Here is a 27,342-nt window from a genome sequence, read left to right on the forward strand (position 1 = left end):
GCGTGATGTAATACTTCAATAATGTTCACTAATAATGTTATATTTCCAATGAATTATCAGTTCATAGACTATCAGGCCTAAAAATTCCCTATTCCTTTAGCCCATGCTTTTATAATATGGTCACTAGTTGCATCATCTGATCTTGTTCTGAACTCATTCCTCTGCATCTGTTTTAGCTTTCCAATTTCCTTCCTAAAATATAGTGCCCAGAACCAAGCAAAATACCCCATATTTCCTTTAGTCAAGGCAAAGAGTGGGGCTATAATTTATCATTTCTCTATAGAGTGTGGTCTCAAAACTCCAAGAAATAATAAAATAGGAGGAGAGCACAATTCCATTTGCAATTCCTCTAAGACCAAGGACATATTTCTGCTCTACTTTGGGAACCTGGATCTTTGTGTTCTGCCCTTTTGCAGTATCTACTTATTCCCTAGTTTGCTTAGCTAGCAGTAAACACTTTGAAAAGCTAAAGTTCACTTACCCTGGCTTGAAGTACAAAGCTGGCCAGGGTGTTCCCCAGACTTGGGACCTGGCTTCTGACTCCTTAGAGTGCAGTCACAGAAGAAAATCACCAGTAGGAAGTCTTTGGGAGTGACTACAAAGTGAACAAATTCAACTAAATTCAGTTAACACATAATGATCATGATTATTTTGCTTCATAAGAACAACAACAGACACATCTGTAACCCTGAAGTACTTTTTTAACATCATGTCATTTGATCTTGAAAACAACCCTGGAAATTGGGTATTATTATCATCACCATTTTACCAGTGAGAAAATGGAGGCTCAGACAAATGTTGTTAGTTGCCTAGGGTTACACAACTAGGAGGTATCTGAGGAAGGTTTTAAACCTAGGTCTCCCTGACTCCAAGCTCATACTGTCCTGTATTCAGTATGCTTCATCATTTCTTTGTTAAGCACCTATCATGTGAAACATTCTTTTGGAAACCAGAAAAAACAAAAGATGAAGAAAAGATGTGGACTTTTCCTTCAAGGAGCTTAAAATCTAGTAGGAATCCAAGAAAAAATGCTGATGGGATTGTCGTTGATTCTGGGGACCCTGCCTAGCCCAACAAATTATAGTCTCCAGACCTAGGAGGGATTTTTATATGACTTAGGACGGGTCATCCAGACCAACTACCTTATTTTATTGATAATGTAATTGAGGTCCTGGCCAGATGGATGGCACAGGGGATAGAATGCCAGCCTGGAGTCAGGAAGACCTGAGTTCAAATGCACCTTCAGACACTTACTAGCTTGGGGTACTGGGGCAAGTTACTTAAACCTGTCAGCCTCAGTTTTCTTGGTAAAATGAACTGGAGAAGGAAATGGTCAACCACTCCAGTATCTTTGCCAAGAAAACTCCATATGGGCTCACAAAGAGTCAGGTATAACTGAAAAATGACTGAACAACAGAAATGACAATTGAGGTCCAAAGGGATAAAATAACAGAAAGGTAATAAATAACAAACTAAGATTCAAACTCAGGGTTTCTAACTTCAATCCAATGGGTTTTCCATGTATTGTGCTCTTTCTCAGTGGTTAACATTAAAGGATGAAAGAAACTTATCAACTAGACATGTAAGGTCATTCATTGAGGGGCACAGAGATGTTAAATCTTGATTTACTACCCATCTATAGCTTGGAGGAGTGGGAGAAAGAACTATCAGACAAAGGACTATTTGACCACAGACTGTCAATGAGTCAATCAATGAGCAATGGATATCTATCTACTCTATGGTCAGTGTCATAGTTCTAGTAAGATACACTTTCACTACTTTCCTTAAAAGATTTCCTTGAATCTTCACAAGAACAACATAAGAATGATGGCCAGTCACCACTGGAACCAGTCCAAGCTCCCTTAAGAAGTTTCTTTAAAACCCAAAAAATGAGACACCAAAACTATTATACAAACATCTGCCAGCAAAGAATGGGTATGCTGAAAGGGAGAATGGGGAAATTTCCCAAAACTGAAATAAGATATTCTTTGTATGGTAATAAGTACACTGATTATTATTGCATAATACTGGTCATAACAAAAAGACAGTATGATACAGGGGATAGAAAGCCAGCCCTAAAGTCAGGAAGACTTGATTTCAGGTCCTGCCTCTGACTAAACTCTGGGAAAATAATTTAGCCTCTCAACACCCCCAAGTGACTCTCTAGAAGTTGCCAAGAAGTCTATGATCTGCTTTGGTAGAGGAAATTTCCCTACTGGGAGTTCCCTACACCAATGAAATCACAGTTCTAGTTTAAAAGAAAAATTCAATTTGATCATTAGACATTTATTAAATGCCTACTATATGCAAGGCACTGTCAGTGGAAAGACAAAACGGTCCTTGCTCTTAATGAGTTTACATTCTATAGAAGGAACAGAGTTTTACAGATAACTCAATACAAAGGGTATACAAAGTAATTTTAAGAGGCTGATAGTACTGACAGCATTTGGAATAGGAACAAGTAATTGGTAAAGGCCCCTGAGCTGTGTTTTGTAGAGAGCATGGAAGTAAGGGCACACATGTGAGTAGGGCATACACATAAAGAGGCAAATTGGACTTCCAACGTCCAGGAGCCTTCTGGCGTCTTCTGGTAATGCGACTGAACTTTTTTCCCAGGGCACCTACTTCCTTGGTTTTTGCTTGTTTGTTTTTAGATTTTTAAAATTTTTCTTCTTAATTTATGGAATAAAACAAGCATTTCCATAACAACAGAATAGAAAAGATGATTGTACATGAAGCTGCAAATCTACTATGCCCAACTTGCTATTCATTTCAAATACACATAAAAAGTTATCATGCAATTTTTTTCTTTTTTTTCTTCCCTTCTCCCCCTACCCCAGAGATGGCTACCTATAGGCACATATACATACATACATACATAATGCATATACATACATATGTATACACACACATAGACATATTTATATGTGTATATACATATATATAAAGTGAGAGAGGTATATATATATTATTTATATATATATGTAAAATTAATCCATACATATATTTATTGGTTCTTTCTCTGGATACAGATGGTATCTTTATTCATATGTCCTTGATATTTCATTTGGGTATTTATAATAGACTTTTTCACTCAAAGTTGTTATTGAAGCAATATTCAATCATGTCTGACTTTGTGACCCTATTTGGGGTTTTCTTGGCAAAGATACTGAAATGGTTTGCCATTTCCTTCTTCAGCTCATTTTACAGATGAGGAAAGTGAGGCAAATAGGGTTACGTGAATTGCTCAGGGTCACACAGCTATTAAGTGTTGAGACCAGATCTGGACTCATGAAGATGAGTCTTCCTGACCCCAGGTCCAGCACTCTATCTACCATACCACTTAGCTGTTCTTGTTTCCTACCTATCTCTTATGGATAGTGTTCTGCTGGTCTTTTATAGTCACTGATAACCATGGGTCTCACTATGGTCACTACTAGGTGTTGCTGTATGTGGAGCTTCTTTCTGCTTCCAAATTCTCGATTCGGTGGGAGTTCCCCACAGAGGTGCTGTACTTCTTCTATATGAGGAAAAATGGATACCACTATCTTTCCGTAAGAACAGGGGTAGATACGGAAAATCCATGCTTACATTCCAGTTAAATAGATACCTTTTAGATGTCTCCAAATAATGGCCCCATGCCCTGTAATATCATCAGTTTGATTGGGGATACTCCACAAATTAATCGGTGAATCTCCCAACACATTCTGCCCCTTAAAGTTATTTTTAACTTAGCACTCAGAGCAGTCTCTTCATCACACAGTTAGTATCAGACTGAAGAAAATCCCTAAGGGATTTGAATATCACTCTCCTGTTCAAAAATATGGAATGATTCCCACTTGTCTCCAAGATAAAGTACAAAATCCTTATCCTGGAAGTTAAAGCCCTGGCTTTTTTTTTTATTTTATTCTAGAGGCAATAGTGACATGGTAAGATGTGTACTTGGGGGATGTTCTAGGTATTATGACAGGAAAAATAGTAATGAACTGAAAGAGGAATGAGAAATATAACTGTTGAGTTTAACAATTAAGAGAACATTGGTAACTATAGAGAGAGATTTTTTCAGTTGAATGGTGTAGTGACAAGTCAGATTACAAAAAACTTGTGGCACATGCAGAAGTGGAGACAATAAGTATAGATGACCAGGTAATTGTGAAAGGAAAAACAGCTATTAAACAATACCTTGAGGAAATGGTGGGGTCAAGTATTGGATTTTTGAGGATGGAGACAGTTTGGGGGAAATTTTTTAAAATAATACCTGTAATTTGACTGTACCTTATTGCTTTTACAGTATTTTATAGCAATTATCTCATTTTGCAGTATAGCATAATGAAGATAATGCTTTATGTAGTGATGGAATGGTAGCAACTAGGTGGCACAATAGAGAGAGCACTGGACCCAAGTTCAAATCCAGCTTCAGATAATTTCTATTAATTTACCATGAAGGTGATCTTGAAAAAGCCGTTTCCCATCTCTGGGCCTCAGTTTTTACAGTTTTCTGTAAAATTAAGAGGTGGACTAGGTGAACTCTGAGGGTCCTTCTAGAGGTAGTAATCCTATTATTCTATCATCTTCTTGTTAATCTTATAAGATAGAGGTAAGAAGAAAAAGTATTTTCCTATTTTACAGTTTAAAAAAAAAAACTGAGGCAAAGAGTGTTAAAGATAGCTAGCTAGCTAGCTAGTGTTTTATCTTGGGCCAGAATACAGATCTTCTGCTTTTGAGTGGTGCTCTTGGCCCTATTTCAGTAGCCTGTTTGTTGGTCCCTCTGCCACAAATCTCTCCCACTTTGTTCAGCTGCCAGTGTGCTTTTCCAAAAGTGTTGGTTCAACTATGTCACCCCCATACTCAATAAACTTCAGTGGCTCCCTCTCACCTCCAGGATCTAATAAAAAATCCTCTACATTGTATTCAAAACTCTCTCTGATCTAGCATCCAAGCCCATATTTCCAATCATTTTACACTTGCCATGGCCCATGTTCAAATTGCTCTAGTGGCATGGTCCTTCTTCCTATTTCCCAACAAGAAACTCCATCTCTTGACTCTGGACATTTTCTCTGGCTGTCTGTCATGTCTGGAATGCCCTCCATCATAATCTCCCTTCCTGGATTCCATGGATTCCTTCAAGTCCTAGCCAAAATCTCGTCTTCTACAGGAAGCTTTTCCCAATCCCCCTTAACTCTAATGCCTTCCTTCTGTTGACTGTCTTTTATTCATTCTGTATATTGCTGTTTCTTTTATGTGCACATTTGTTTGCATGTTGTCTTCCCCATTAGACTGTGAGTTCCTTGTGACCAGTGTTTAGCACAGTGTAGACACCTGATAAATGCTTATTGACTGACTGACTGACTGAGGGCAGGATGAAAAGAGGCATCATTGTGCTACCACTGATGCAGGTAGGGATATTCCCAAAGATTCATGGGAAAGGAAAAGTAGACTTGGAGAAGAACAGTATACATGCTCTCTCTCTCTCTCTTGCCCTTCTCAGTCTTCTTGCATGAAGACCCATTGCTCCATGAAACACAGTATGGTGTACTAGACAGAGCCAAAGGACCAAGATTCAAGACCTAGTTCTACCACATAATAGCTGTGTGCACTTGAGCAACTCACTTTCCTCTTTCTGAGTCTCAGTTTTCTCATCCATCAAGTGGGGGCAATAATAACCTACGCATACGTTATGATGATATCCTGAGGATCAACTGAATGTTTTCATGTACCACATAAATGCAAGCTATTATCATCATGCCTAACCTCTCCCAGACTGAGGCTTGAGAAGACAAGAATGGTCTATTTATTTGAAGCTGATGTTTAAAAGCAGATAAATAAAGAGTAGAAGGGAGAGAACTTTTTAATTAGCTAATTAACGGATCTGTTCAGATTTTAAAATTAGTTTTAACAGCAGCACCCACAAAGGAACAAGCCCTTGAAATGTGTTTTTTATCTAAATTAGAAATGTATCAATTAATTTATGAGGTGGGGCAGAAATTGGTTTTTGACATACATAGCAATAGCACAGGAAAAGAAAAGAAGAGGTGATATGTTTTCCCTTGTAATTAGGTGAGAAATAGCATATTTCATTCTTATATGGTTCCTCTCTTTCCTTTGGGAGAAGAAGCAAAAGAAATATTATTTTTCAGTGGGAAGGACAAGCCTGAAGGACCAGCACTGCCTCACATTTAGGCTCATTAACTTAAGGGAAGGTCTGCTCAGTTTGCAGCAGATACCAGGGGTTAGGTGATGCCCACTCATTTCATAGAAACAACCATTATCCAGATCTTTTGGTATTGTTAATTGGTTATATCAGAGGCAAGTCATTAGCCAGGCTACTTAGGAAATGGTGATGCTTTCAAGGCTCTCAAAATTTTCATAGTCTTTTTTTGAAAAATGAACAAATATAAAGAAAATGCACAGCAAAACCAAAATGCCTCATCGAGTTGGTCCAGCAGTGGTATGAGTGTTGAATATTACCTCTTATTTATCACTTCAGTGCTCAGCAGAGGCTCAGGAAGAAATCATTATCTACTGGATGACCTCTAAGTATACTTCGGATTCTGAAATCTTATGACACTTTGAGTCTACAGAACAGCATGGAATCAACTCTGAATAGTAGCTCTTCTTATGAGTCATATGATAAGCTCCTACAGTGCCTCTAAATCCTTTTATTCTCACAGAAATAAACAGAGATAAACAAAGACCTTGGAGAAGGAAATGACAAACCATTCCAGTACCTATGTCAAGAAAACCCTATAGAAGGTCACAAAGAGTCAGACACAACTGAACAACAACCACAAATAAAAAACAAAAGACCTACATATGGATATTATGGTGCATGGAAGAGGAAGAAGAAAGATTCCGCTAGTCCTAAGAGCATGACAATAATAAGAAGGAAACAGATTCACAATACTGGGAAACAGTATGTGACCCTGGGATTCCACAGTGTAATATTATATGGTAGAAAAGGATGACACAGTATGTTAAGGAACTTCAAAGACTGTTTGAACCAATGCAGAGTAAATTGAAGGGCAGATAATTAGTACAGTGGACAGAGCACCAAGCCTGGTATCAGGAAGACCTAAGTTTAAATTCAGCCTCAGATATTCACTGGCTGTGTGACCCTGGGCAAGTCACTTAACTCCGTTTGCCTCAGTTCCTCATCTGTAAAATGATCTGGAGAAGGAAATAGTAAACTTCTCCAGTATTTTTGCCAAGAAAACCTCAAATGGGGTCACAAAGAGTCAGACATGAGAAAAATGACAGAACAACAAAGATTGAAGTGAGAAGAGATAGAACTATTCATAAAATGATAACTCTTCAGAGGAAAAAAAATTTGAAAGACTATAGACCCTGATCAATATAATATTAAATCATAATGTGTTCAAAAGGATGTAGGTGAAACTTGCCACTCTCCTCCTACCAAAGAAGTGATGAATTTAAAATGCAGGAAGAGACATACATTTTCTGATGTGACCAATATGAGAATTTGTTTTCCTGAACCCTGTAGATATGTATTGAAGGTTATTTCTAAAATTTGCTCAATGATAGAAAGTAGTGAGAAAAATAAATTAACTTCAAAAATACTTTTTAACTTGAAAAATAAAAATAATAAACACTTAAAAAGAGAAGACAAATATCATTTAGATGAAACCCACTTCAATAAGAATTTTCTCTGTGAAGGATCTGATATATGGTCACTCAATTTTTGTTTGAAGACCAGAGATCCAGTGAGCCCATTCCATTTGGGGTTAATTCTAATTGATAGGAAGATTTTTATTTAAATACAGCAAAAACAGCTTCTTGGCAACATCCAACCATTACTCATGATTCTGCCCTATAGGGCCAAGAAAAACAAGCTTAATCCTCATGCACATGACAGTTCTTCAAACACATGAAGACAGCACCCTTTCTATCTTCTCATCGCTAAGTTAAATATTCCCAGATCCCTCAACTGATACTCACATGTTAGGATCTTAAGGTCCTTTAATTTTGGTATCATTTGAATTGTCTTGGGAAGGTTCTGAAGATCACCTGGCAGGATAAGATACCAGACACTGAGGTCCTTTCTTGAACAAACATTCACATTCCACTGCAGACGGTGCAACTATAATGGACTGGCCACGTTGTTCAAAAGCCAAATCTATGCTTGCCTAAAAGATTATTTTATCGAAAACTCACAGAGAGCAAGTATTCATGTGGTGGGTAGAGATAAAAGTTTTCTCTTAAGAACTTTTGAATTAATTATGTGACATGGCAGATACTGGCACAGGACCACCCAACATGGCATTCCCTCGTCAGAGAAGGTACTGTATGACCAAAGCAGAATTGAAGTAGCTCAAAGGAAATGCAAGATGCACAAATTTAGAGAATCCACTTCAGATGTTCAGATGGACTATTTGTGCTCAACCTGAGATAGAGTATTCCCAGCTTTCATTGGTCTAATCAGTCCCAGTCAGACACATTATAACTTGAGTCTAACAAAGTGATGTCAGTTTTGTCCTCTTCAAGAATGAAGGAAAACAATCAACCAATCATAATTGCTACGAAATCCAACTTCATTATCCTTCCTACAGTGTGGCACCCAAACCTTACATTAATTTTCCACATGAGGTTTAACCAAGGAAGGGCTGAGTGAAATGATCATTTCTCTAATCCTATATATTATCAATTAACACATCATGGCATATTATGTTTCCCTTAATGCAGCCAAAGCATTAAGCAGCTTTGTTGGCTGCCATGTCATCCTATTAACTCATATTGAACATTATGTTGATGAAAATCCCAAGATCTTTTTTTTTTCAAACAAACTGTTAGGTAGCTATGTCTTCCCAGTCAAGGGTGTGTGAAGCTGATTTTTTTTTGTAACCAAGTGCAAGACCTTACATTTGTCGCTATTCAATTTCATGTTATTAGATTCAGGCCAATATTCTAATCTGTAGAGGTCTTCTTAAATAGTAGCTTTATTATCTAATAGGTTAGCTATTTCCTCTAACTTTTTGTCATTTATAAATTTGACAAGCATGACATTAATGTCTTTAATCAAGTCATTAGTAGGACTAAGACAAGATCCTTGGGGTATTCCAATGATAATCTTATTCCAAGGAGACATTCAATCCTTAAAAACTACCCTTTGGATCCAGATATTTAACCATTTCTGAATCCACCACAACTCTGTTGTCTAGTGTGATTTGTGACCACCTTGTGCATAATGTTAGCATGAGATGTGTCAAATGCTTTGTCAAAGTCTAGGCAAACTATGGGTATAGCATTCCTCCAACCTGCCAGTCTAGTGAGCTTGAGCAAGAGGGGATTGAGGTTAATTAGTCATGTCTTCTTCTTGATGAAGTCATATTGGTTCCATAGGATCATTTCCTTTTTTAAATTTTTGGTGGTCCTATCTTGGAGAATGTCAGGTCCAATCTTACTTGTACAAGAAGCTTTTCTGCAGTGTCCCTGATTATGTAATTTGTGGCACTTCTTGGTGACTTAAGGATGGGAGAATCTGTTCATTCCCAAGGCCACTTTATTTTTGTATAGCTCTAATTGCTAGTAAACACCACTAGATTTGAAGCCACCTAGAAACAGTTGAGTGGCATAAAAGATGCAGCTCTGGGTCTGGATTAAGGGAGATCCAAATTCAAATCTAGCTTCAAATACAAACTATGTGACCTTGGGTAAGTCACATATCCACTGTCTGCCTCAGTTTTCCCAATTGAAAAAATGTGATTAATAATAGGACCAACTTCCCAGGGCTATTGTGAGGGTGAAAAGTGGCAATATTTGTGAAGTACTTCATACAGTGCCTGGCATAGAGTAGAAGCTTCATAAATGCTTGTTTCCTTTCTCTCTCCCACTTCCAATAATCGTGGTTATACTTCTCTGGGCATATACCAGATTATCAACAATAATTTTTACAGATTCCTTGTAACCACAGCAAACTGACTTTTAAAAATGAGTATTTCCATTAAAGATAATGACAACAATGAGACCATATATTACAATTTTTGGAATGCAACCAAAGCAGAGGAAAATGTACATCTCTAAACACTTTCATCCACAAAAGAGGAGAACATCACTGAAGTGGGCATGCAACTAAGAAGTGAAAACTAACAAATTAAAAAGCCCCAATTAAACAAAAAACTAGAAACCTTAAAGATCAAAGGAGATATGAATAATACTGAAGGCAAAAAACCACTGAATTAATGATACATAAAACTAGGAACTGGGTTTTTTTTTGGAGAGGGAAAAAAATAAAAAAGACAAACAGCTAGTGATAAAAAAAGAAAAAACCAATTGGTTCACTTAAAAATTTAAAAGGTTATTTCTCCATCAATGAGGAAGAAATAAATTATTAGAAATTATTTTTTAATTAATTTATTTTCAGTGTTCTACAAGCACTACCATATAACTTAGATTATTATTTTTCCCTCCCTCCCCCCACCTTCCCCCTCTCTGCCCGAGATGGCATATAATTTTCTATAGGTTCTACACATACATTCCTATTAAATACATTTTCATTATAGTCATGCTATGTACAAGAATTAAAATGAATGGAGGAAATCATATAACAAACCAAAACATAATACACATACAAAAAAAAATGATCTGCTACATTCTGTAATTGAATTCCATAGTTCTTTTTCTGGATGTGGAAGGCATTTTGCCTTAGAAGACCACTGGGAATTTTTTTTAAGTCCTTGCATTGCTACTAAGTTCCAAGTCTACCAGAAAAAACTCTCACACGTTGTGGTCGTTGCTGTGCACAAGTTTCTCCTGGTTCTGCTCCTTTCACTCAGCATCAGATCATATAAGCTTTCCAGGAATTATTTTACTCAACATTATATCAGTGGTACTGACAATCTAAACAAAATGCATGTTTACAAAAATATAAAATGCCCACATTAACACAAGAAATAGGAATCTTAAATAACTCAATATATAGAAAAAGATATTGAACAATCCATAAATGAGCTCTTCACACCACCACCCTCCCCAAAAACCTCACCAAGACCAGATGGATTTACATGTTAATTCCTTCTAATGTTTAAGTAACAATGAATCCCAATACTACATAAACTATTTGGAGAAAAAAATATAAAGGTCTTGAGGCCTTACAAAATCCCTTCTATGATAAAATTATTGTCACAATCTTAACCAGGTCAACCATGTAAAAACAGGAAAAAAAAAACTGTAGACCAATATCACCAATTCATTTTGATACAAAGATTTTTAAGTGTTACCAAGTGGCTTATAGCAACATGTCATAAAGATCATACACTACGGTCAGATTTAATTTATACCACGAATGCAGGAATAATTCAATATTAGGAAAACCATAAATGTAATTGACCATATTAATGACAAGAGGAACATAAAAATTATATGTTTTTATTAATAGCTACAGAAAAGTCTCTTGACAAGATACAAAATCCATTACTATTTTAAAAAATACTAGAAAGCAGAGGAATAAATGGAGTCTTTCCTAATATATATAATATCTATATAAAAAACAAGATCTAGCATTATCTGCAATGAGAATAAACTAGAAATCTTTTCAATAAGATCAGGGGTAAATCAAGGATTTTCATTTGCACCATTACTATTCCACAAAGCAGTAAGACTAAAGAACTTGAAGATGTAAGTGTAGGCAAAGAGGAAATAAAGTTACTGCTTTTTTTTTTTTAGATGATATGACTGCTTACTTAGAGGAACCCCGCCCCAACAAGGAGTTAACTAAAAAAAAATTGAAATACTAGCTTCAGTGAAGTTAAAGGATAGAAAATAAACACACAAATCATCAATATTTCTTCATATTACCAACAAAACCCAGCAGGAAGAGATAGAAAGAGAAATTATACTTGAAATAACTACAGAAAGTATGAAATAATCAAATCTCTACCTGCCAGAACACAGCTTTTCAAAGTTGTTTATCTTTAAAATATTACTATTATTGTATAATTATATTATTGTATTGAATAAATTGCATAATTGTATAAATTTTATTGTATGAATTACATTATTATTGTATTGTATGATTGTATTATTGTATATCTGTAAATTGTATACATTATTGTATAAATTATTATTGTATAAATTATTCTTCTGGTTCTGCTCACTTCATTCTGCATTACTTCATCCAAGTCTTCCCAGTTTCCTCTAAAACTACCCCCTTCACCTTTTCTTACAGCACAATTATATCAATATAGCAAATATGCTATCCATCCCCTGAAAGACAGGTGATATATTCAGAGTGAGACAGAATTTTTTTGGAGGTGATCAATTCAGGAATTTGTTTTGCTTGACTATATATGCTTGTAATAACGTTGTTGTTTTTCTTGCTTTCTCAGTGGGGGAAGGAAAAGGTGGAAGAAGATAAAAATAGATCTTTGTAAAAATAACATTTAATTTTTAAAAAATCAAAAAGGCTGTTTCTACTTTTTCTACATTGTCCATTATTATCTCATTCACAGCAGCTGTCACACAAGAAATATTCAGATTCTATATTAACCTTCTTGCCACCCAAGCACTAAAAAAGCACTTTCATTTGTCCTCAGTATCCATCAACAACCTTGACTCATTTTGATCTTTAGTATTTCTTGCTATAGTTTTATTTGGGCTTTCCGTTCTTTGGTATGCATCCTTGTGCTATTCTTCAATCTTTAGTAGCCTGGCTTCCAAGCCCATCACTCAACTGAAAGTGCTCTTTCCACAGTTATCAATAATCTCTTAAATGTCAGCTCTAATGGCACTTTCTCACTGTCAACCACCTCCTGTTCCTGAGTATTCTCTCTGACTTTTTGTGACACTTTCATCTCCGGGTCCTTCCTAGCTATAAGAACACACTTTCTCAGTCTCCTTTGCTAATTCATCAACCCCATCATGCCCCCTCAATGTGAACTCTTAAACTCTATCCTATACACTCTTCTTTTCTTGTACATTGTCTCTCAAAAGCCTCATCAACTTCCGTGGGCTTAACTATCATCTCTATTCAGATGATTCACAAATGTATATGTATGTTTGCATATGTATATATACAAATACATGGATACATCCATATATGGGGAAATAAATATATATTTGTGTGTGTGAATATATTATGGTCCCAGTCATTCCCCTGACCTTTGGTCACAGATTGCCAATTGCCTATTGGACATTTAAAAATTGGATGCCCCAGAAGTCAGTACAGAAGCAATTTTTAAGCACTTACTATACATCAGGCACTGTCTCTGCCTTCAAGAAGTTCACATTGTGATGAGGGAGATACAAAGCAAACAAATAGGAACAAACAACATATGTATACATATATATATATATATATACACACACACACACACACACACACACATATATATATATACATACACACATATATATACGTATATATGTATATATATAGGATCTGTGAGAAATAATAGGAAAAAGGCACTAGAATTAAGAGGGATTGGAAAAGATTTCCTATAGAAGGTGGAATTTTTAGCTGAGCCTTGAAGGACTCCAAGGAAGCCAGGAGGTGGAGCTGAAAAGGGAGAGCATTCCAGATACAGAAGATAAGCCAGAGAAAGTGCCTGAAGCTGAGAAATGCAGTGTCTTGTTTGGGGAACAGCAAGGAGGCCAGTGTCACTGGACCAAAGAGTACATTAGGATGGAGTGGAGGGTGAGGCAGGGTTCAAGGAAATGTCTTAAACTCAACACATCCAAAATTGAAATCATTATTTTCCCCCAAACCATCCTCTCTCCCAAGCTTTCTTATTTCTGTCAAAGGCCCAGCCCCCCTTTCAGTCTCCCAGGTTTGTAATCTTGGCATTGTCCTGGACTCCTAAGTCTCATCCCACGTATCCAATCAGTTGCCAGATAATGCTGTTTCTGTCTTCACACCATTTATAACATCTGACTTCTTTCTACTCACAAAGCTTCCTTTTTAGTTCAGAGCCTCATCACTTCTTGTCTTGATTAGTATAACAACCTCCTAATTACTGTCCCTGACTCAGTTCTCTCCCCACTCCCACCTATTCCACACGCTGCTGCCAAAATATTTTTTCCTCAAGTTCAGATCTGACCATGTAACCCTCCTCCTCATTCAGTTCCTAGTCCAGAGTAAAATACAAGCTTTTTTTTTTTTGGTTTTTAAAGACTTACACAACCTGGCCCCAAACTATCTTTTAGTCTCATTATACCTGATTCCCCTTCCTATATTCTCCAATCCAGAAAATCTATTCCTCACATGTGACATTCCATCTCTCATTCTCATGCCTTTAGACTGGCCATCCTATATAACTGGGGTGTTACTTACACTCTCCTCATTTCCACCTCACTGAGTCCCTCTCTTCCTTTAAGATGCAGCTCAAGCATCACCTTCTGCTTGATCATATTGTCCTGAACATTCCAATGTAAGTGTTCTCCCTGCCAAACTACCTTGTATTGAATTACTTTACATATGTTTGTATTCATCAGTTTTTATTATTAGGATGTTGGTATTTATATATGTACTTGTCTCTGCCATTAATATACAAGCTCCTTGTGCATAGAGATTGTTTTGGTCTTCGTGTTTATTTCTTCAGTGCTTAGCACAGTACCCGGCACATATTATATTATACATAATGGTCAGTTATTGGGTCTTGCTCCTACCTTTTCTACGTAGCTTTTAATAACATCTCTGTTGGTCCATAACTTTCCTGTTGGAATCGTGTGTGTGTGTGTGTGTGTGTGTGTGTGTGTGTGTATCAAGATGGAAGGATTGAGCGCTTTACTCCTGAGATCTTCAATAGGATTCAGTTCTCTTAACTCTTAGAAGTTTACTCTCAAAAACTTGATGAATGAGTATCAAATTATTAATGGCTTCTTTCTTTCTTCTCTAGTAAGAATTCTAAGAATAATATGGTCATGGAAAATGGTAACAATTACAATTAGAAATATTATAAATTTTCTGTTAAAATGTATGATCAATCAATTCCTACAATAAAAGAATGGAGGCTAGTTACCTGGGATAAAAATGGTAAAAAAAAAAAAATCCTTGGATCCACAAAGTTTAGAGTATTTTTTTTTGCTAAGTAATTATCAAAAATTCAAACAAGGGCCTTGATTGTTGATTTACTCTTTTGGTGAACATAGGTTTAAATAATATAGGATTTCAGTGCATAGTGGGGAGGGTCAGATGGGTTCAAATGAGAGGACAACCTCTAAGAGCAAATCTAATGGTGAGCATCTAACTATTCATTTCTTCCTGGCCCGGGAAAGCATTTAGCTTTATGTCCTAACCTAATAGTATAGAATGAAGAACATTGGACTAAAAAAAGACCTCAATTCTAGTTCTGACTGCTACTATGTATCCTTTGGAAATTTTCTTTTTATCTTTTTGGACTTCTGTTTCCTCATCTATATATAAAAGTGAGGGTCACTGGGACTCCTCATTAAGTTAATAAGTTAAAAAAAAAGAATGGCCAGGTGTGAACAAGGCCTAGGCAGCTCTGTTGAATCAATCATTAAAAGGCATGAGCTGAGTGTGAATAATCCATCAAAGGAGAGAAATATTGCAATCAGTAGATAGAAGGTAATGATTCCACACAGCAAATGTCTTGATTGAAGAAAATAAGTCAGGTTCTGTGGTACTTGGGTAAAAACAGCAAACCAATTGGGAATCTGAAATCCTAATAGCAAGGCCAACCTCATGGTGGAGATATTCTAGCTAAAAGAACCTCTTTGAGGAGAGAAGAATGAGAGGAGTAGGAAAAAGCCTCTGTTTCTTCCCTCTGGGACCCTACCTAGAGACCTTGTGAATTTTGAAGGCTCACAAGATTTGGACGTTTCATCTCTGTACAGATAGCAGGGGCCCAGGAGCAGTAGTGGTCTGAAGGAAAAAATGATACTGAGAGGAAAGGTAACTTCAGGGTTCTACAAGGAGCTGAGCAAAAAGCTATACCTAAGAGCTACTTCATGAGGACCCCACAAAGTGGGGAGAGGACTTCGAGCAACTAAGAACTGTGTCATCTCTTTGCCATATTCGTCATCTAAGCTTGACTTCATTTTCTTCTGGACTCTTTATCTACTTATGGAAGTGTGTCCTAGACTTATGAAGGAATGTTTTGTATTTTGGCTTTGTGCTTTGGTATTTTGGTTGGTCAAGTGACTTAACCTTCCTGGACTTCAATTCTCTCATCTGAAAAATGAAGGGGCTGGACTAGATGAAATCTGAGTTTCCTTCTATCCCTAGATCTACAATGTTGCCCTCTAATCAATATTCTGGGGGCCTTTCCCTGGTACTTTTAATATTTCACAGAGATTAATAAAGTGCTAATGCTGTCCAGTTTTATCTCTCATTCTTTCTACATGATCAGTCCACCTTCTTTTCTAGTCATGTGTGTCCTTCTTTATGTCTTTCACTTCCCTTGTCATTGCCAAGTCATCATTGTTAATATGCTTTAGCCTGCTTACATCTATCATGATTTTTTCCCCATTGTCATTTGGGTCAGCTGAAGTTTTAATTCTTCTGAGATGCTAGTGTTAAATTAAGTTCACAGTTCTCTTAGTCAGTCAGCTGACCTTCCTTTCTCAAAAAATTTCCCTTTGTATAAAGTAAGTGATTCTGATTTATAGAATGATATTAGGTAGATATTAGCAAGTTAAATGCTTTTAGGGAAAACATTCAACAGGGATTAATGAGTGACAGCACTGGGAACCACTCCAATGCCTCAGAGTTAACCTTATAAATCTGATGAGAAAAATAGTCATTCTCAGAGAAGCTAACCCACCTATGGGAGTGAGAGTTGGGAAAGTAATTCCAAAAGAGATGCTCCCTAGGCAATCAGGAATTTGGGGGCTAGTCTAAATAATCTGTAAGAAACTTTCCAGATATACTTTTCATATTCCTGCCTTGAAGAAATTGAGCTATACAAAGTCTAAAGATTAATATCAAAGAAAGGCAATTCCATAGAAGAATGATAACTTGATTTGGAGCTGACAATATTTATTAAGCACCTCCAAGATTTAGTCATACTATTGCAGATTTAAAGTTTGAAGGAACCTTAAAGACCATCTAATTCTAGTTCCTTCAATTTACACATAGGGAAACTGAGGTTCAGAGGAATTAAGGAACTTGTTCAAGGTCAATCATCTAATAAATGGCAAAGTCAAAATTTTATCCCTGATCTTAACACTGCACAATGTTGCCTCATTTATCATCTATGCAGATAGGTAGCACAGTGGATAGAGCACCAAGCCTGGAGTCAGGAAAACCTGAGTTCAAATCTGGCCTTAGATACTTACTAGCTGTGTGACTCTGAGCAAGTTACTTAACCTTGTTTGCCTCAGTTTTTCATCTGTAAAATAAGCTGAGAGAGGAAATGGCAAACCACTCTAGTATCTTTGACAATAAAACCCCAAATGGGGTCGTCAAGAGTTGGACGTAACTGAAAAATAACTGAACAGCAATGACTCTAACAAAATTACTTAGAGTCTCAGAACCTCTGCTTTCTCATCTACAAGACTTAAATAATCATATTTGTACTACCCACAGGGTGGTTGTAGGGAAAAATACTTTATAAGTTTTAAAGTGCTGTATAAATGTGAATTGCTATTCTTATCACTGTGGGTCAAAAATGAACTCCATAAGGGATTTCTTTTCTCATAATTTTAATGGAACCTAAGAAGTCAAATGCCCCCCGTCTTCATGAAGCAAACACAGGTTAGATGCCTAGATTGGTGTCTTTTTGCTTCTTCTCTCAAAAATGAGCTGACAGAAGCCTGGAATTGGATTTCCTGTTTCTGGAACTAGCGCCAGAGTTTCATCATCTGGAGCCCAATGATAACAAGCTCAATCCTGATCCCTGGCCCAAAGACACAACTCTCTGGATGCACTTCCATCCCTGACCCTTCCAAAGCCCTGTGAGATTCAGATTCCCAGAGTAAGCAGTGTGAAAAGACCAACCCTAAGTGAGGGAGCAATCTGTGCAAAGCCAGATGTTCAACCAGTGACTCACAGACATTTCCTAGAAGACTTTGTGACCTTGTGGGCAAGGAACAGCAGCTTTCTCACTCCCGTTTAGAGGCTGATCACCCCCTATGCTAAATTCTACATTTTCCTTCTGCACACACATATGTTTCTCCCCCTCCCCTTCTCTTTCAAAATTTGCTCTGTTTCTGTATCCATTATCCTTCATTAGCATTGGTTTCACACCTAAGATCCATGATTTTTTGCTGTGCTTAAGATACACATATTTAGAAAGCTGGAGGTCATCATTTCAAAACTCAGTCAGAAACTTCTGATTTCATTTTCTTCATCTATAAAATAAAGACCTACTTCACTGGGCTGTTGTGAGGGAAAAGCTTTGTAATTTGGTCAATGCCATTCAAAGTCTTTGATGAGTTATTTTTGCAAGTGATCTCTCCATCTTCAGCATTGCTTGACCTCTCAACTGTCTCCAAAATAAATGAAACAATAGATTGGCTCTTCCACTGACCCAGTGCTTCTAGGACTTTCTTAAGCAGGAAAAAATTCCTAATGACAATCTTATACCCAGCAGGGAAATCTTAGATGCTGGAAGTAAGTCCCTTTGAGAGCACAACCTGACTACCTGCTAACAGAAATGCCCATGCCTGTTAAGTTGTTGGCTCAGCAGCACGTAATGATATAGTCCCTACTGTCTTATCTCAGCAATCCCCTGCCTCACAAGGGCTGTGGTTACACGGTTACCTGTCATCAGTGGCCCCACACATTAATGACACGTGGAGGAAAGTGGATGCAAAGGTCTAATTGAGCTGATCTCTCATCTCAGGCCATTTAACAAAGTTAATAACACAGAGAACATCCATTAATATTTTAATTAAGTAGCCAGAAACACCAAGCCCACACACTGGAGGAGAAATCTTTCTACTAGAGAGCCTGCCTTACCTCCGTACTACCCCACCATCTCAACATTGGAAGGAGACAATATTTTATGCTGAAATGACTGTGGGAATACTGTGGTCTTTACTGCATCACCTTGATCTGACCTTAGAAGCATATGTCAGTTCACTGGGAGAAAGTTCATGTCCTATACTCTTCTGGGGTAAGAGGAAGATATATAGAACCCATCCTCAATGCCTAGGAACTTACAATTATGTCTTTGAAATATTACATTACCAATTCAGAATTACATGCCACTTCTTTTAAAAATATAGCACCATATGTGGGGAATATGACCTTTTTAATCATAATGATATATCAGTGCACTTAAAAAAGCACTTTACAATCCATTAACTCTTTTCTTTCTTTCCTTAAAAAATCACTATCATTTCCTAATGACTCTCCTCCTTTTCTGGCCTCCCCTTAGAAACTTCCCTTGTAGGAAGAAGCATTTTCCAAAATATCTGTCTCCTTCTACCCTTTCGGTCTCCAGCACCTCTTTGCTGAGAGGCAGGAGGCAGACATCGCCATCAGAACTCTTAAATTTCCATAGATCATTGCATGATGATCAGAGTTTTGAAGTTTTTCAGTGTTAGTTTCTTTTTTTATTATCGTCATATCTATTAGCTCTTCATATCTTGATGTTGACCTTGTGATGTAGGCCAGATGGCTATAACTATCCCCATTTTATAATTGTGGAAACTGAGGTACACATATTTATCAAAATGGCAGAGATGAGACTAGCACTCAGATCTTATGTAGAATTCTTTCTAGCTAGCTGAGCCCATATCTCAAAGATTAGATTACTAAAAATGTCCTGTATTTTGGGCTACCCAATGCTTCTACCATCCCCTCTTTGGTAAAGTACAAAAAAGTATAGATTTCTACTCAAAGTATCACCTCTCCTCTTCCCAGCATCAGTACTCCTAAGTACAGATCTCATTGCCTAATGGTGGAGTCTACCCCTCACTATGAATAGGAGAAGCCTAAGAATCAGTGAATGGTTATCTATACTTTGATGTCATGGATCAGCTCATAGAATCTTATGTAGAATTTCTAATGGACATAGAATGCAAATTTCCAATCTTTGGTTGTAGTGCAAATTAGGTTTCCAAACAATCACAACCTTTAGAGCTACAAAGGGAAAGACATTATGATCAGGAAAGAACTTCAGAACAGTTTGAACTTCTCCATTGCACTTCTGAGGCAGGAGCATCCTTTCACTACAGTTCAATTGAATCAAATAAACACTGATTGACTCTGATAGGCCAATCACTGCTAGGTGTTGTAGATACAAAGGTAGCAATGAAAAGATTCCTTGTCCTCAAGAGTTAATTTCCTATTGGGAAGATAGATGCAAGCAGATGAATGAAAATGAAATAATTTGAGGAAGGAAAGCTCTAAAACACTAAAGGAAAGAAGAAAGACTTTATACAGGGCAAGGATTCTGAAGTGATTTTTCTTGCAAACTAAAGATTTTAAGAGGAAGACATAAGGAGGTAGTAATGCCACATCCAGGCAGGAGGCACAGCTTGTGCAAACATGTGAAATAGAATGGGAGACAGAATGACAAGTTCATTGTCATTCTAGATTGACTGGAATGTAGAATAAAGGTGATAATGTGAAATACATCTGGTAAATTATTCTACATTCAAATTATGAAAAATTAAGTATTAGGTTGAATAGTTTGTATTTTATCCTAGAAGCAATAGTGAACTATTGATGTGGTCAGATTTGTGTCTTAGAAAGAATATTTTGGCATCTCTGTGGTACATAGATTGGACAGGGGAAAGACCTGAAGCAGAGAGATTAATAAGGAAGCCATTGTTTCTAGGGGAAAAAAAGATGATGAAGGACTATTAAAGTAGGACATGAAAGTAGGGTAGGGGCTATGAAAAAATTAACTGAACTAAAGTTATGTGAATAGAGGGTTTTGGAAGAGGATTGGTATGAGTGATGCTGTGGAGGTAGAATCAACAAGATTGACCAACTGATTGTACATGGTGAGGTAAAGAAAAAGGCAGTGTCTGGAGGACAAGAAAATAGTTCTGTTTCGCATAAGTTGTGTTTGAGATGTTGATGGAATACAGGTAGAGATGTTTAGCATGTGGTTAGAGAAATGATACTGGAATTCAGGAGACAAAACACGGCTCCCTGCATACAGTAGATATGAGAATCGATTGTTTGGTATCGAGTCATTATGATCACCAAGACAGAGGATATATGGAAAAAGAGGTTACAGATCCAGAGCAAAACTTTGGTTAATACCAGGGGATGGGGAAATGGATGATGATACAGCAAACAGAACTGAAAAGAATCCATCAGATAGACAAAAAAGGAAAGAAAGCAGTGTCAATAAAGCAAAGAGAAGAAAGGTTATTGAAGAGGAAGGGTAGTCAACTACTTTTTATGGAAGAAATATATATATGCACACACATATATAGAAACATACACACATATGTATAAATATGCACAAATGTATATATACATACACACACATATATGTGTGTATATATGTACATCTATAGTTATTCTTAGAATACTTTATATCAAAATTTCTTTAAAAACATCTCAATCACCAAAGAGTTATTTTATTTAATTCCATTACTGGATATAGTCTGAGGCCTATAGATCCCCTCCCCTCTTACCTCAAAGTATGCAGCTACATACTGGTCATTAGTGAGAAGGTCATGCTGGATCTGCTCCCAGATCTTTTTCAGTGTAAAGAATTAAAGAGTGGTCAAGATGAGGACATGAGAAAAGCTGATTACAGTTAGAAATTTAGAAATCTTTGGCAACTTTAGAGAAAGATATTTTGGTAAAATGGTTTGGTTAGATGCCAGATTATGAGGTTGAACAGAGAATGGGAAGTGAGGAAAAGGAGGCAATCACTGTCAGTAGATTGTTTCCTGTACTGATTTGTCTGTCAAAAGGAGAGAGATAGGACTATAGCTTGAGGGAACAGGAGGATCAAGTGAAAGATTTTTAAGGACGCTGGAGATTGGGACAGAGAAGAAGGAGTCAACAGGTAAAGAGAGATTATAGATGAGATAGAAAGATGGGATATTGGAAGGGAGGTTCTCCTCTAGGTGACTGGATTAGATAAGAACAAGGGTACAATAGAGTGGTTGCCATTGATAGGAAAATGACCAATTTTTCCTCGGAGACTAGAGTAAAGGAGGAAACAAGGTAGAATACATTTGAGGTTAGGAATAGGGATTAAGAGGAAGTTCATGACAGACAGCCTCCATTTTCTCAGTAAAGTTAGAGGCCAGGTCATGTGGTGAGAGGAACAACACTTGAGGAGAGTCGGGAAAAGTGTAAAACTGCTACTGTGGGAAATGTAATAAAAAGCCAATCAAAGAAGGATAAAAATACCATCAGGAAGCAGTGAAGTTCCAGGAGCGATTAGAAACGATAAATTTGTAGCTGATCCAGTCAGCATTGTTGTCTGACTTTGTCCGCTGGTGTTCTGCAGCATGTGAACAGGAATAGAGAAGGTCAAGAGTGAGAGTAAGCCGTTGTTGGCATTTGTCACAGAGCAAGCAGTCAAGGTGGACTGAGACACAAGGGTAGAGGACAGTGTATAGTTAAATGGGATAAAAAGTCTAGATTTTGCAAGGAGAAAAGGGAGGTCAGAGCAAATGTTATGAATTGGTAAAGCAAGGAGAAGCAGAGTGAGTACATGTTGGGGAAATATAATGATGGAGCTAGAGGAAAATGACTGGATGTTTCAGAGTTCTAGATCTCAGAGATGGAAGAGTTATAAACGATGGCAAGATTGAGGTCACGGCTATCTCTGGGGGTATGACTGAGGTGAAATGAAGGTATGGGTCATAATAATTTTGGAGTCTGCTGAACTAGAAGATCAAGGCATTTAAAAGGTTATCAATATACGTGCTGTAGTATCTAACTGATGGTACCTAGTGAAATAGGATATAGAGTGCCAGACTAGGAATCAAGAAGACCAGAATTTGAGTCCTTCTTCAGACACTGGCTGGCCGTATAACCCTGGGAAAGCCACTAAATCTCTCAGTCTGTTTCCTTATCTGGAAAATGGATATAATAACAATACTATCTACCTCATAGGGTTATGAAAATCATATGACATACTATGTGTCCAGTTTTTTGCAAACCTCACAGCATTATATAGAAGTTAGCTATTTTATTATTACTGCACTTCTCTTTTTCCTCCCTCACCTTCTTCTTTGAGTGTTAATGGTGGTGATGTGGTAATGGTGGTGGTGGTGATAATGATGATGAAGGTTAAATGAGAAAGACCTAGAAACCAATGATCTTCAGGGTGAGAAGGAGGGATATGATTCACATAAATGAAGTGGATCTCAAAGGAAGATCAGCTGTTGAGTGAGGGTACCAGAGGGAGGATCTGAAATGTCAGTAAGAAGTAAAGAGTGAACTGCTCTTTCTTCTGTCCAATAAGTTAGGAAACAGCACGGCATAGTGGAAAGATCAATGGACCAGAAATCCAAAGACCAGAGTTCAATTCCCACAATGCTCCACTGAATTTGGACAAGTCACTTTACTTCTTTGGGGCACAGTTCCTTCATCTATAAAATGAGGAAATTGTATGACATGGTCTCTGAGGTCCCCTACAACTCTAAAAATGGATCAGAGCATGTAGTACTGGAGAGGGTGTGTTTTTAGGAACTCCATTTTCTTGTGTATGTCAGGAGATGTAAAGAATATGAGAGGTAGATGTGTCAAGTGAACCACATGTTTATCAATAGGGTCCCATTGGGCAAAATAAAAAGGAAGGCCAAACTGGCACAGGGTAGGGCTAAGGTTGATGGGAATTTAGAGTGTCATGTCGTAGCAGGGGAAAGGGATTTTCCTTCAGTGATGATGATAATGATGAAAGTGGAAAGAAAAACCTAGAGGCCGGCAGATGACAGTAAACAGGATTTACATGGGAGACCCAGTGATTGATTCCCAAAGATTAGGGGACGAGTAAGAAGGAGTCAACTAGCCACAAGAAGGGGAAGTATGAATTGCCTTGGGCTCTCATCTTGAAAGGTCCTGTCATTACAGGAGGTGGCATCAGTTTGTTTTCTCTCAAAACACCAAGAAAGAGAGATATTGATTTGAGCATCTGGGTCAACAATTTCCTGGTGAATCTATAGCATGACTCATTGTTGTTGTTTTTGTCTTAATTTTGGAATAAAACAATTATTTGTAGAACAAAACAAGCATTTCCATAACACAGTATAATAAGAAAAGTTGATTGCACATGAAGCTGCAGATCTATTATGTACAACTTGCTATTCTTTGGAAATATATAATAAAGTTATCATGTAAATTTGTTTTTCTTCCCTCCCTCCACCCTAGAGATGGCTACAATTAGACATAAATGTTGCACAAATATTACATATATAATGTATATGTGTGTGAATGTATGTGTGTAAAATCATTCTATACATACTTCTATTTATCAGTCTTCCTCTGGATACAGATGGCATCATCTTCATATATCGTTTGTAGTTCATTTGAGTACTTATATAGTCAAAATTACTTAATGACTCAAAATTGTTTTAAGAACAATATTGCTGCTACTGCATACAATATTCTCTTGGGACTGTTCATTTTACTTTTTATGATTTCATGCAAGTTTATCCATATCTTTCTAATAATTGGTGAGCTCATCCTTTCTTATAGCATGGCAGTATTTCAGCACAAACTGCCTATACCCTTTGACCCATTAGTTCCACTGATAAGTCTATTTCTAAAGATGATTAGGGAAAAAGGAAAAGAACTTATATGTTCTAAAATATTTATAGCATCACTCTTTGTGGTGTCAAAGAACTGGAAGTGGGAGCCAAGATGGCGGAGTAGAAAGACGCAAATACGCGTAGCTCCGAACCCACAACCCATACAACATCTGTATAAAGTAACTCACGGTGAATTCTGGAGCAGTGAGGCCAGAGAACAGTGGAGCGAAGGAGATTTCTGTTCCAGAGGGACCTGCAAACCTCTCACAAAGGGTCCGTCGCACTGCAGACGCAGAGCCCAGCCCAGACCTGCCGCGGCCGCGGCACTGAGAGGAACAGACCCAAGCAGGCTTCAGGGACAGGATCTCCAGTGGCCACATGAGTTCCTCCACCCACAGGTGACGGGGGTTGGTGGGAGAGTCTCTTTGGTGGGTCGAGAGGGGAGTGGGCTGCCCCCATGGCTTGGGCCCCCTCGGGAGGCAGAAGCTGAGAGGCGGTGGCAGACCAGGGCTCCCCAAGCAGGCAGAAGCCTGGATCCATTGTTGAAGGTCTCCACATAAACCCCCTGAGGGAACTGAGCCTGAGAGGCAGCCCTGTCCTGACTTCAGCACCTGAACTTAATCTCACACTGAATAGCAGCCCTGCCCCCGCCAAAAGCCCTGAGGCTGGGAAGCAGCATTTGAATCTCAGACCCCAAACACTGGCTGGGAGGATCAGGAGGTGAGGTGGGTGTGAGGAGAATATTCAGAGGTCAAGTCACTGGCTGGGAAAATGCCGAGAAAAGGGAAAAGAAATAAGACCATAGAAGGTTACTTTCTTGGTGAACAGGCATTTCCTCCCTTCCTTTCTGATGAGGAAGAACAATGCTTACCATCAGGCAAAGATGCAGAAGTCAAGGCTTCTGTGTCCCAGCCCACCCAATGGGCTCAGGCCATGGAAGAGCTCAAAAAGAATTTTGAAAATCAAGTTAGAGAGGTGGAGGAAAAGCTGGGAAGAGAAATGAGAGACATGAAGTCAAAGCATGAACAGCAGATCAGCTCCCTGCTAAAGGAGACCCAAAAAAATGTTGAAGAAAATAACACCTTGAAAACTAGCCTAACTCAATTGGCAAAAGAGGTTCAAAAAGCCAATGAGGAGAAGAATGCTTTCAAAAGCAGAATTAGCCAAATGGAAAAGGAGATTCAAAAGCTCACTGAAGAAAATAGTTCTTTCAAAATTAGAATGGAACAGATGGAGGCTAAGGACTTTATGAGAAAGCAGGAAATCACAAAACAAAACCAAAAGAATGGAAAAATGGAAGAGAATGTGAAATATCTCATTTGAAAAACAACTGACCTGGAAAATAGATCCAGGAGAGACAATTTAAAAATTATGGGACTACCTGAAAGCCATGATCAAAAAAAGAGCCTACACATCATCTTTCATGAAATTATCAAGGAAAACTGTCCTGAGATTCTAGAACCAGAGGGCAAAATAAATATTCAAGGAATCCACAGAACACCGCCTGAAAGAGATCCAAAAAGAGAAACTCCTAGGAACATTGTGGCCAAATTCCAGAGTTCCCAGGTCAAGGAGAAAATATTGCAAGCAGCTAGAAAGAAACAATTCAAGTATTGTGGAAATACAATCAGGATAACACAAGATCTAGCAGCCTCTACATTAAGGGATCGAAGAGCATGGAATAGGATATTCCAGAAATCAAAGGAACTAGGACTAAAACCAAGAATCACCAACCCAGCAAAACTGAGTATAATACTTCAGGGGAAAAATTGGTCTTTCAATGAAATAGAGGATTTTTAAGCATTCTTGATGAAAAGACCAGAGCTGAAAAGAAAATCTGACTTTCAAACACAAGAATGAAGAGAACCATGAAAAGGTGAACAGCAAAGAGAAGTCATAAGGGACTTACTAAAGTTGAACTGTTTACATTCCTACATGGAAAGACAATATTTGTAACTCTTGAAACTTTTCAGTATCTGGGTACTGGGTGGGATTACACACACACACATGCACACACACACACACACACACACACACACATAGATAGAGACAGAGTGCACAGAATGAATTGAAGAGGATGGGATCATATCTTAAAAAAAAATGAAATCAAGCAGTGAGAGAGAAATATATTGTGAGGAGAAAGGGAGAAATTGAATGGGGTAAATTATCTCTCATAAAAGAGGTAAGCAAAAGACTCATTAGTAGAGGGATAAAGAGGGGAGGTGAGAGAAAAATATGAAGTATACTCTCATCACATTCCACTAAAGGAAAGAATAAAATGCACACTCATTTTGGTATGAAAACCTATCTTACAATACAGGAAAGTGGGGAATAAGGGGATAAGCAGGGTGGGGGGAATGATAGAAGAGAGGGCATGGGGAGGAGGGTGCAATTTGAGGTCTACACTCATGGGGAGGGATAGGATCAAAAGAGAATAGAAGTAATGGGGGACAGGATAGGATGGAGGGAAATATAGTTAGTCTTATACAACACAACTATTATGGAAGTCGTTTGCAAAACTACACAGATTTGGCCTATATTGAATTGCTTGTCTTCCAAAGGGAAGGGGTGGAGAGGGAGGGAGGTAAAGAAGTTGGAACGCAAAGTGTTAGGATCAACTGTCGAGTAATGTTCTTGCCACTAGGAAACAAGAAATATAGGTAAAGGGGTATAGAAAGCTATCTGGCCCTACAGGACAAAAGAGAAGACGGAGACAAGGGCAGAGAGGGATAATAGAAGAGAGAG

The 27,342-nt window shown here is 37.8% G+C and overlaps 1 long non-coding RNA gene across 1 annotated transcript in view; it reads right to left on the reverse strand.

Annotated features, from left to right (window-relative positions):
- Positions 1-27,342, reverse strand: part of LOC140517102 (uncharacterized) — a 126,070-nt gene that overhangs the window by 2,613 nt on the left and 96,115 nt on the right. The window contains exon 2 of the long non-coding RNA XR_011971474.1: positions 482-595. This is a non-coding gene — a long non-coding RNA (uncharacterized lncRNA). The remainder of the gene's footprint in view (positions 1-481; positions 596-27,342) is intronic.

The sequence above is a fragment of the Notamacropus eugenii genome, chromosome 1 (genome assembly GCF_028372415.1).
Source record: "Notamacropus eugenii isolate mMacEug1 chromosome 1, mMacEug1.pri_v2, whole genome shotgun sequence".
Lineage (NCBI taxonomy): Eukaryota > Metazoa > Chordata > Mammalia > Diprotodontia > Macropodidae > Notamacropus > Notamacropus eugenii.